The sequence below is a fragment of the Cyprinus carpio genome, chromosome A11 (assembly GCF_018340385.1).
Source record: "Cyprinus carpio isolate SPL01 chromosome A11, ASM1834038v1, whole genome shotgun sequence".
Lineage (NCBI taxonomy): Eukaryota > Metazoa > Chordata > Actinopteri > Cypriniformes > Cyprinidae > Cyprinus > Cyprinus carpio.
In genome coordinates, this window is record NC_056582.1 from 8,429,521 (window position 1) to 8,441,574 (window position 12,054).

Consider the following 12,054-nt stretch of genomic DNA (forward strand, 5'->3'; position numbering starts at 1 on the left):
TCATTTTTTGCTCATATCATCACTGCTTAATGAGCAACAGTCTTAGACCATATTTCAGAATCTCAGTTTTTTTCCCACTGGAACAGTTGAATGTTCTGTGATTGGATTCGCTTTTGATGATTCCGGTTGACTCTAGTCAAGACCAATTTACCTACCTCCTGAAAATGTGGCGAGACAAGCCAACAAGGAGAACAAACGACAAATGCTATTGATCGCCACAGCAGGAATTTGGAAAAATGCAACAAAAGAAAAAAAGGAAGAAAAACTGGAAATGCGATGGCTAAGCTCTGTATAGAATCCCACTTTTAAGAAGCATGCTAGAAGAGAGATTAATTCAGGCAAAAAAAGAAGAAAAAAAGGAAATCTAACTCAGTGAAAAGCTACACTCGGACTGGTTGAAAGGCAGAGGGGCAGTGGTGTGTTGTTGATGATCATCCCAGCTTGATTCAGCACTGCATCTGCGCTCTCAGCCGTGAAAAGCAGCTCCCGCTTCATACCTTTTAGATGCTGCTCAGCAGATAAAAAATTACCTTTTGTGCCTCTTTGTCTGAGATCAGGAGGGTGGTGTGGAGATTTTCCTGGTTCCCCACTGAGTCGCTTTGGATTTCCTCGGCCATTTGTCCATTGTCTGCACAGCAAGCATAAAATATTCCTCCTGGAAGTTTTTTTTTTCAGCTAAAGCTGTAGCTTTATTGTTTTCTTCTGCTGACTGACGGGTTAAAGAGCGCATCGGCATCTGTCAGCCTCACCTGTGGGTCAGAGAGATGCTGAGGATGTTTCTGCTGGTGGGTTTGGTGTGTTCATGGTGATTCTCCTGTTGACCAAATCGGCCTGACCCGGGAAGTCCAAACGTGCGGAGTGAAACTTCTCATCTTCTTTCTTCCTACTATTTGGTGTCCTTTCTCAGGTTTGGGATCTGCTTAAATCTATAATAAATACAGTCAGCTTCACATAGGACAGTTTTAATCTCAAGTACTTCACTGTATGATTAATGACAAGAAACTGATGCAAACTCTCCCCATAAGGAAAATGATTTTTCTTCATCCCAATTTCACAAAATATATGACGACTTAAAAAATTAACTAATTAATATTGAAGGACCCATATATGTTGCATTAAAAAAGAAAGAATGATAAAAAGATTGTTTGGGTCATGTAACCTAAATATACAGGCAGCAAGAGAAGCTGCTATGATATAATGATCTAGAAATATTGTCATAGAAATATTGTTTAATTATTAATGCATTTTAGTTAATGCACAAATTCTGGATTTCATAACCTTTTAAGAACCCTTCTATCTGCATATTTCACACACACACACACACACACACACACACACACACACACACACACACACACACACACACACACACACACACACACACACACACTGATTACATATCAAAAAAATACATATAAATAAAATACATTAAAAAATAAATAACATAAAATAAATAAAAATATATTTGAAATCAATATATAATTTAGCAACATTAATTCCTTTTTTATAAATATATTTAATAAAACAAGAAGTATTTATAAAAAAGAAGGAATCGTGAAGGTATCATTTATTAAAAGGGATACAATAAAGATGAAATTAAGATATAGTGTTATTAATGGCAAAATTTTAGCAGTATACATTCTATGCTTTTCTACAAATCTTTATAAAAAGTAAGCGTTTTTCACAGAAAAAAAATCGAACAGTAGTATGCAGATTTTGTAATTCTTGGCATGTTGCATGTGTGTCCAGTTTCATTTTAAAAATAATGCTTATTTATGTTCAAAAGTATTTCATAAATAAAATGAATAGAGATGATACAAATCATTTACTTGTGGTTCATTCATCTCATTGGAAATGGAAGGTCATATGCATTGCATTGTGGGATACACAGTACTCACATTTTCAAAAATGCATACTGTGCACAGTACAACACAACCTGTTTGTCTAATGCTTAACAACAAATAACAAATAGTCAGAGTCATTATTTACAGTGTATACAGAAATATTAAGAATAGTGTGTTAGTACGCTACTCCAAACATAACCAGTCCACACTCTGGGCTGTGGGGAACTACTCATTCCCCCCCGAGCCGTTGGTTAATTGACCAATTGACCTTTTAATTATTGCCTCTGATTGTTGGATTGTAGCTTTACCAGAATCTTTAGAAAGTTAATGGACAGGAAATCATGACACTGTTCTTTATTGTAAATGCTTGAGTCAAGCTGTTGAGCTCCGTTTTCCCGAAGGGTGTATTTTATGCGGTTGTAAATCTGATAGAAATGAGATGGAAAGATGGGCCAGTATCTTTCCATAGTTATCTACCGTGCTTTGTTCCTTTTCTTTTCTTTCTTGCTCTTCCTCCTCTCCACAGACCCTCACGGTGACGTCCCAGTGAACAAAGCTGGATTGTGGGAAAGCGTGGGCATTGGCGGCTCGGTCACACACGCTATTCCACCCCACCCACTTATGGACAGGAATTTTTTTCTCACAAATTTCATTTGCATAATCCTTCACTAAACACCCCCCAAACACACACACACACACACACATTCACTCTACACACACACATCTATTGACACACACACACACACACTTACAATTCAAGCACACACACATCTATTGGACCATGTTCACTATAAGGTTGACGGACACTTCAGAGAAAGCAGAACTATATTCAACAGTACAATTCAAGCAGGTGATTGAAGATTTGCTTTTATTCTGCGGCTCTATTGAACTGCTGCTGTTTCTCATAGATGCTGGAACAAAAGCTGTGCAGTGTTTGGTATCATGTTCCTGCACAGGTATAGTGGCAAACAGACTGTAAAGTTTGTGACCTTTGTCTTCTTGTCTTATATAATTCATTAATAAGACACTTGGACAATATAATAATTCTATAGACTAGATAACTAAGATATTTAGAGAAATAGAGGCTAAATATCTGTCTTATTCAACTTTTTTGATGTGATCCAAATTACATACACTATCGCTGCATATGAAATTGCATACTTATCTACTATATAGTATGCAAAAAGAAATGAAAAAAAAAAAAAGCCTACTCCAAAAGAGCAGAATGTCTGAATTCATAGTATTCAACAACAGTAGGCGAAAAGTGACCTACTACTTCCGCTGTGATTTTGAAGTGTGCATTCGATTGACACTTTACTATGCCATAAGACCTCGGGAGAGGATTTAAAAATGGCAGTGAAGGGACAACTTATTCAGTATTTCCCCATTCAAGTAAATGGGAATAGAGGCCTGAAATGTCCAGAGGTGTAACAAATATGGCAGCAGAGTGAACAGTCTTTCCTTTCAGGGACTTTGGCAATAGTACAGACATGATGTCAGTGGTCCAATGTGCGGTTTAATGTAATGTGCTGTACTTCATTTTGTTTCCCCTTGGATTTATGAGCTTTGTGATAACTAATCCAGACAAGCTCAAACTGAACAGTATTTCAAAGCAGAATTTCAATATTTTTAATTTTTTACATTTTTGTTTTGTTTCCCCCACAACCGGATTGATTATTAAACCAAAATAATAATAATAAAACTAATTAAAGCAAAAATAAAAGCCTTGCTTATCAACTGCCCATTAAAAAATCTATTTAATTGGCTGAAAATAATAACATAAAAAGGTTTTGAAAATAAAAAGACAAATATTATTCATTCTGTTTGTGACAGACTGCTTTGACAGAATTAACTTATCTCCCACATCCTTTCTTTGAGGTTGAGAACAGTGCCAGAACAATCCTAAAACACAACTTTAAAATCCAAAAGCCTTGGTAACTGAAGAACAAAAACACTTATATTAAAAGAAGTGCTACATCAGTCATCAGAAACCCAATGAATTTGTCATCTCTCGCTGGACCCTTAGTAAATGTGGAGAATTTTACAACTCTGCCAAAAAATGGTTCCAAAACGTCTTCCTTTGGAGCAGCATGGCCATAGATCTTGTGTTTTAACGTGTTAACGTAATGATTTGTTCCAACAAGGCCTGCAGGAATTCAGAGATTGTTGTTACTTCATGCTTTATGGCGAAAAGGCACTTTTGAGATGTTTAGAAAGAGACAATTGAGGCTCTTAAGAGCTGGCCGGTGTAGAATTGTTTTCTAGTTTCCAGTCTTAATCTTAACACTCAAGAAACTCTCAAGACTTCCTCCTTGGTGATGAATGTAGTTGCTGTAAATCTCGTAAAGCATGGTATACATTTCGCTATAGTCTCATCCGTTGTCGACTGAGAGGGGCAGGTGGATGGTTAAAGTTGAACAGATAGCTGAATTAGAGGAAAATGAGAACTGATGAGGTTTTTCGGGGGGGTGGATATGGGGGAGTAGAGTAGGTTACCCCGAGGCCCTGAGGATTAGGTCGCAGTCATGAGCAAATGTATGGCAGGAAAATTATTTTTTCAGTTCATTTTAGTGTATATTGCTTCCTGTGAGAGTAATGAATTAGAGAAAAGGCACATGCGGGGGTGGAGGTTGGAGGGGGAGGGGGAGGGGGGTTAACTGCCCCTTTTCCCCTTGATGCACAAAGTGCCCTTTTGTCCAGACATTTTTTATTTTTTGTAATTGAACGCCGTTTTGTGAAGGCCTTCCCAATCTAACTATTAGTAAAATTAATGAATAATAATTTAGCCTTAAATAAAATTATCCATATGATGACCTTTCACTTGACGATCTCATCTGGGACGATCCCTCAAGTTAGTAATTTAGCACACTACACGTTCACGGCTGCCGGAGTTCTCAGCGGAGCAGTGTACGTTTATACTTATATTATTAAATTATTATTATTTTACAAGAACGACGTTAAGAGAGCATGCACAGCTGTTGTTCTTATTGCTGACTGCAGCCTTTGGAAGTAACGTTAGCTGCAGCAAGGGGCTATATTTTGGTTCAATATTTTCCTAATGAAAATTTTATGATTGGTTTTTTCCCATCACAGAATAAGGCAGGAAATATATTTTATAGTTTCTATACTAAATGATAAGTCAATCAGATTATTTAGTTTAGATTATTTATTTATTACATGGAGATAACTTGAAAAACACACATAAACTATATATTTTTAGTGTTTATTGTGTTCAGGTTTCATCGGTAAAGTTTCTGCTTTTTATTCAGCTCAGCTACAGCTATAGCCAGGAGCTTTTGACCATATTAGGGATTTCCTGCAAGTCATAAGTTATTACTTCTATTAGACTGTTTTGACTTTCTGCAGGAGAGCGCCCTCTGTCTTCGAGTATGAATGAAACATGCACTGCATGAGAGAGTTCAGTGCTCCATGATGGATAAAATGTCAGGTCATGCACAGATCCATACGTTCTCTTTCGTTCTTGCTGTTTGATTGGGGAAAAGTTTAAAGGGCGCCGAGGGGTCTTGTCTTTTTTTATATTATCTGATTAAAAACTATTCATACTTTGAACTATTATTATTACAGTATTTATTTAAAAAAAAAAAAAAAAAAAAAAAAAACGTAGAATGCCTTAAAAATAATTATCACAACACTGTTAAAACAGGCATATACTATTTTTTTTTTCATCCTCTGAATTATACTTATCAATCCTGTTTTTATTATCATTATCATTCAAAAAGAAAAAAAAAAGAATAAATTAGGAACAGGATTAGAATAGAATTCTATTTTAATAAGACTTCTATTTTCTTCTATTATTTATTTTTCTATTTTCTTTCTATTTCTTTCTACAACAGCAACAGTAGTGTTTACAACAGCAAAACCACCATACCCTATAAACTCAATAATAATAATAATAATAATAATAATAATAATAATAATAAAAACAATAATAATAATAATAATAATAATAATAATAATAATAATAATAATAATAATAATATAATTTAGTTACTAATTCCAGAGTAATTAAGAAGGGCAAAGAAAAAAATCTTTAACTTTTACACTTAAAATGGTCTTTTCTGTTCTGTGATTCTTTTTCAAAACTGCGTCATGGCATTTGCTGCTGTATGAATACAGAAGCATCCATTTCGATACACATATCAGCAAGGAGCACAGCCCTAATTAAAGCTGTGTTTCATGTGCCCCTTTTACACTTTGAGCACCTGCCCTTCCAAAGGTCTCTGCACGGCCCTGTTAGAGAATGTGATTCTTTTCAAAATAAAGTAGTACATTCTTCCCCGGCTCATTTTTTCCTCTCCCACTCTCCTGCAGTTCTTTGTGTTGCGCTATTTTTTAATCAGGGTGTCAAGCGGCAGAATATAATAACCCATAATTTCCTATTAGGCTCATGAAAAAGTCATTTGGGCACGGAGAAGGCAGTGTGAAAATCTGCCGATTTTTTGCAGATCTTTTCAGAGTCATAACAGGTATAAATAGGCCACTGAGTCTTATTTGCTGAGAGATTATTGCTTGCTGCACTTTTTATGCAGAGTTTACAATAAAAACGTAAACATTTATGTTCATAGAGGTAAGGCAACTTGGAGAGTCCAATTTAAAAGTTGCTAGAGAATTTGTCAGGGTGATCTATAAAGGTTATTTTTTCGATCATTAAACTTTTTATGCTTTTAAATATTTTACATAGAAAGGATTGTCTTGTGGGTGCAGACATGTTGCGATCACATGAGTAGCAAAATACAGCTTACTTTAGCTTGGTAATGCCATTATTTGGGGACATATATTCTTGTTGCATAAATGACTGCTAATAGTGCATACATTTATAATATCTGCAGCTGAAACTTTCTTATGTCATGCTACATCCACATCACTAGGTGTCAGTGTAAGTCAAGACAACCAGCGAAACATAAACAAAAAATACTTTAATTGAGGGCTGCAGAGGCCAAAGCCTGGAAATTAGTTAGTATTTGCATTTCCATCGTCCTGAAGTCAGTTTTTTTTAATGGATTTTTGATTAAATGTAGCGCTGCCCCCGACTAAAGATTTTTCTATTCGACTAAAACGTGGCATTAAAGCTTATTGCAAAGCATCGGCAAAAGTATTGACTATGTGTTGGAAAAAAATAGCAAGGAGTTATTTTAAATATTTATAAAAAAAAAAAACTAGTGTTTTCTGAGTCAGTTTCCGCTGCAAAGAGGAAGATGATGATGCTGACTCACCATCTCCGCAATGTGACATGCCTTCAGAGAAAATAAATAATAGCCACATAATACTAATACACTACAGTTTATCTAGGTTAATGTTAGAGAGAGCAGCCATGTAAAGTTGCTAATACTAACATGTTTCAATAATAAGCCATATTTGAGGTCGATGAACAATTAGCCTACCTCAAGGACCAACAGTTAACAATCTGTCCATCACAGATTATTTTAATAGCTGACTAGTAAAATTTTAGTCAACTATGGCTCTTTATATCGACTAACATTTAGTCGACTATTAGGATGTAATCCTAAACTTTTGTTGGTTACAGCAAAACTAAACATGAAAGTATCTTGAGCTTGTGTTAACCAGACCTTAACGATCTAAGCGCATGGTCTAAAGCGCATGGTGCACTCAGGGCGTCTCCGAATCCACTTTAGCTAGTTTAACGACGGGAAAACAGTCGTTGCGCCAAAGTGTACACACGTTGTGCACCCGCCTATAGGCGCATATTACTAACACGCTCTTTAAATAACAAAGAAAAAAATATTGTGCCAGTCTTAAGACTAGGTTTGAGTTGGTCTATTGCGCAGTCTATTTTCAGTTCCTCAAAATAGCAATGCGTCAACAATGCGCCTGAACACACCTCTTTTTTAGACCAGCACGCCCATGGGCGCACAAATTAGGGCGGAAATGTATTTGCTATTTAAAGTCGGCAAGAAACGGAAGTAGCGATTGTCTTTTTTTCTCTACTGTGACGTCTATCTGAGTGAAACGGCATCTGAAATGAGAGGGCGGGACTTGATTTTGTCCTTCGGGAACTGATTGGATCGTTGGAAGTTGAGGCGTTGCTAACAACATGGAGGCATATTTGAATGCCAGTTTGCAGTTATTTGTGAGGGGATTTCTCTCCACTGGATTCAACGCCGACACCTTAGCATGAAGAAATGTTTTATTTATTACGGAACATAACAGCGCGTGCGAGAGAGAGAGAGAGAGAGAGAGAGAGAGAGAGAGAGAGAGAGAGAGAGAGAGAGAGAGAGAGAGAGAGAGAGAGAGAGAGAGAGAGTGCCTGAATGACTGAACACGTCCTCCATCAGGTTAAGTCATATTCATTAAACAAATAGTTTGCGATGTCCTAAAAGTAATGTTGTAGTAAAATACTAATATCCTTTCAACTTTTAAGGGTAGTGTACTCCACCATGGCTTGCGTCAGCACTGGTCAATGCATTGATTTCTATAAAATGAAGCATCAGCTTCAGTTTTTCCCCCAGTGTTTACCCCTAACCCCTACAATAAAAACTACAGTATTCCATTAAAAATTAAGAATTTTCAATTTTGATTTCATGGTGACTTTAAACAACGTGGTGCAGGATGGGAAAATGAGAATTGCGTCGGGCTGAAACAAGCAAAAACACTTGTCTCATTCTCCGTACTCATTCTTCCGGCACTGTAAGGGTCTGCATTATTAGTAGATGCCATTATTTTTAAAAAGAGAGAAAATCAGATGATTCAAAAGCTCTAATCACCAAATGTAATTATATTTTGGATTATTTTGAAATGTCATAATAAAAGAAAAAAGACTCAAATGTCAGTCAAGCCCCTGTTTGTTTTTTATTTAAAGACTCATTTGAATTAATAGTACTAATACTCTTTTGTTGGTTGCCATAGTTTCTATAAAAAGTCTGTCATCATTTACCCACCCTCATGTTGTTCCACATCTGTATGACTTGTCTGTGTGGCCCCTGTGGCTCAATTGTAGAGCATTGCGTTAGCAGTGCAAAAGGTTGTGGGTTCGATTCCCAGGGAACACATGTTAGTTAAAAAACAAATGTTAGCCTGTGAATGCACTGTAAGTTGCTTGGGATAAAAGTGTCTGCTAAAAGCATAAATGTAAATGCTGTCTTGGAACACAAAAGAGGATATTTAAAAATACATTCCTTAATGTGTGTGTGTTTCTTTCAGAGTTGTTTTGGAACTTACTGACTTTTACAGAAATGTTTTTTTTTTGTGTTTCACAGAAGAAATAAACTCAAATATGTTTGGAACAACTTAAGGGTGATTAATTGATGACAGAATTTGCATTTTTGGGTAAACGATCCCTTTAACATCCTCTCATTATTAAACACACAGAGACTTACAATGACTTTTTCTTCATTCCAACACAGCGGTGCCAAAGAAATGTTGAGTATTTCTGCTGGTCACACCTGCAGTGTGGCCTTTCGTGTTTGTGCCCGCACACTCACACACACACACACATACACACACACACACACACACACACACACACACACACACACACACACACACACACACACACACACACACTCGTGAGTGATGCCTCACACTTCTCACCAATTCCAACATCTCCCTCATCTCCTACTGCTTTTTAAGATCTCTAATCTCTTCATTCTAGAGAGAGAAAGCTGTGGGCCTTCATTTTCCCTTCATGCTCTTCTGGTCACAGTTCAAACCATCATCTCTCCTCTCATCTCTTTCGATTTCCTGTCGAGTATTTAATAGATTATTCCCCTGCGCCTCCACTGCCATATGAGGCCCGGCGGGGGCGCAGTGTGACCACAGTGGGGTCATATGTTGATGTACTGCACGCTGTTGTCTCTGATTAGCACCCGAGAGCTGTGTAGGGAGCAGCGCACACTAATTAAAGGTATCAAACCCTATCTGTGTCCGATGACAGCAGAGTTTAGGAGTGACACTAGAATCCTGTGTGTGTAATTAGACATCCAGAGGCAGCTCCCCCAGCAGGCTCTTAATGACGGAGCCAGTCGACTCAGGTAATGCTCGTTGCTCATTATCAGTCAGTCGGCTGTGAGTGGAAACAATTGTTGTCTTCTTTTGTCATTATCAACTACATTCTGTTCAAAACAATTAGATTTAACTCGATCTAATCTGTTCAACTAAGTAAGACTTAAAACAAGATAAACAGTAATTCACAAGTTACTCGTGCCGGTGAAACCTCTTTGAAAATGTAGCACGATAAGATATAAGCTACTAAAATTTAATGCAGTTAATCTTTTCCTTTAACAAAGTAGTTTGCACACGGAGGAAATGGAGAGTGGATTTGTTAGCGTTAGCATTCCTCGGTGATAGTAGCAAGGGCAAACTGAACCATGCTAACCAGCTAAAACTTCTCTGATCCTTTGAGTTAGCTGCTCAACAAAAGATTAATACAAAGAACTGCTTAATGCTGCAAGCCATCTGATCGTATAATTCATAATTTTATCAATCTTTAATTTATGTGCGAAAATTAACCGACAGCATTAATATTTGCATATATATATATATATATATATATATATAGAGAGAGAGAGAGAGAGAGAGAGAGAGCGATACACACACATAGATATGAAAGTTTTAAAATAGTTTACATATTAAATAAATATATATTTTAAATTTATATACTCAGTTTATATATACACATGATTCTTTAAATTTCAATTAAAAAATGGCCACAAAATATATTGCTAATATAGATTTTAAATCTATTTGAAATAGACTTAAATCTATTTTTAACATAAGTGTATATTAACATAAATATATATTTTCAGCACATTTTACTTAGTTTAATAATGTATAAAATATATTTGAATAAACTTGCTCTTACCAAAATGTATTTTAAGAAATGTTATTCTTTTATTTAAAAAACAATAGAAGATATATATATAAAATTGGAGGTATGTTAATTATTTAATCAATGCAAATGAACCACAGGAACAAACTGTTTTGCTAGAACTTATCAAAGCTGAGTTTCGCCAAATGCATCAAAAGCCTATAAGTAGATCATAGAGACCATTAGTGCCTTCTTGGACCTATGATGCTTTTGGGAAACACCTAAGAGAGTTCAGTCTGACTATTGCTCATCCATACATCCACTTGTCCTCTGTAGAGTCAGACATTGCCTGTTGACATTAACAATTAAAACATTAAAACAGAACTGCAGCATTTGTCAAATTCACTGCTAATTTATCGGAGACGGTTGCTTGCTGTTAGAAAATGCAGTTAATTCAGTATCATCACTACTTTTAGTTAGTTACAACCTAAAGTGCAAAATCACTTGTGGCTTCCCAAAGTGATAATCCTCTCCCCTTCTATCTCTCTCAAACATCACACACACTCACAATGGGAGGCAGGTGGAGCATCTGCGTCCTCCCTAAATGAGGCTCTTAACTGCACATCTCCATCTTCCTGTGCGTTTGATGGCGGCACCAGGCTGAAACAATTCTGTCCCGCTCGCCGTCGGCCCTGCAGCAGCTCTGTGCTGCCACCAGCAGTTAGACAACAGTTCAAAGATGCATGCGGCGATCACTTCCCGCCCTGGAGTTTTCACTGAAAAGCCATCATGAGTTTTCCAGCTATCAGCAGCAGCCGCCGGTGGTCTCTAAGTTATTCATATAAGCCGGTGGAGGCCCTGCGCTATGCCTACTGTTGCTGCCTATGTTTTGAAAATGCAACAAAGCAATAGAGATGCATTTATTTTTTCTTGTAATGCCTTAGTAGGGTGTGTTTGAGTGCGTGTGTTTGAACGCACCCCAGTGCCGACATTTAGACGCCGCCTTCTAATTGATTTGTGCACAGATAGGGTGTTTATCAGGCTCTGTTCTCCTGTTGGCGCTCCGTATGTTTTCAGTGATTGCATCAATACCCACCCCTGTCCTCGCTGTGCTCCGGAGCCATCAACACTCTCAGTGGGGATACAAAGCCCCTGCTGGAAAACTATTGGAATTTCCCTTTGGCTGTACTGTCGCTTTTTCCTCGAGGCCTGGATGGGCGCTGGCCTCACAACCCAGACTGAAGCAGGACCAGCCCATGGAAAATGAGGACTAAAGGCTGACCTGTGGGACAGATAAACACTTAAGAGGTGTGTCAGTCATGCAAGAAGCTCACATGGAAAATGTTTGTTGTATATTTCAAGTACTGTAGTTACTTGGATTTCATTTGATATGGATTGGGTTCATAAAAGCAGTTTGAATGGAAT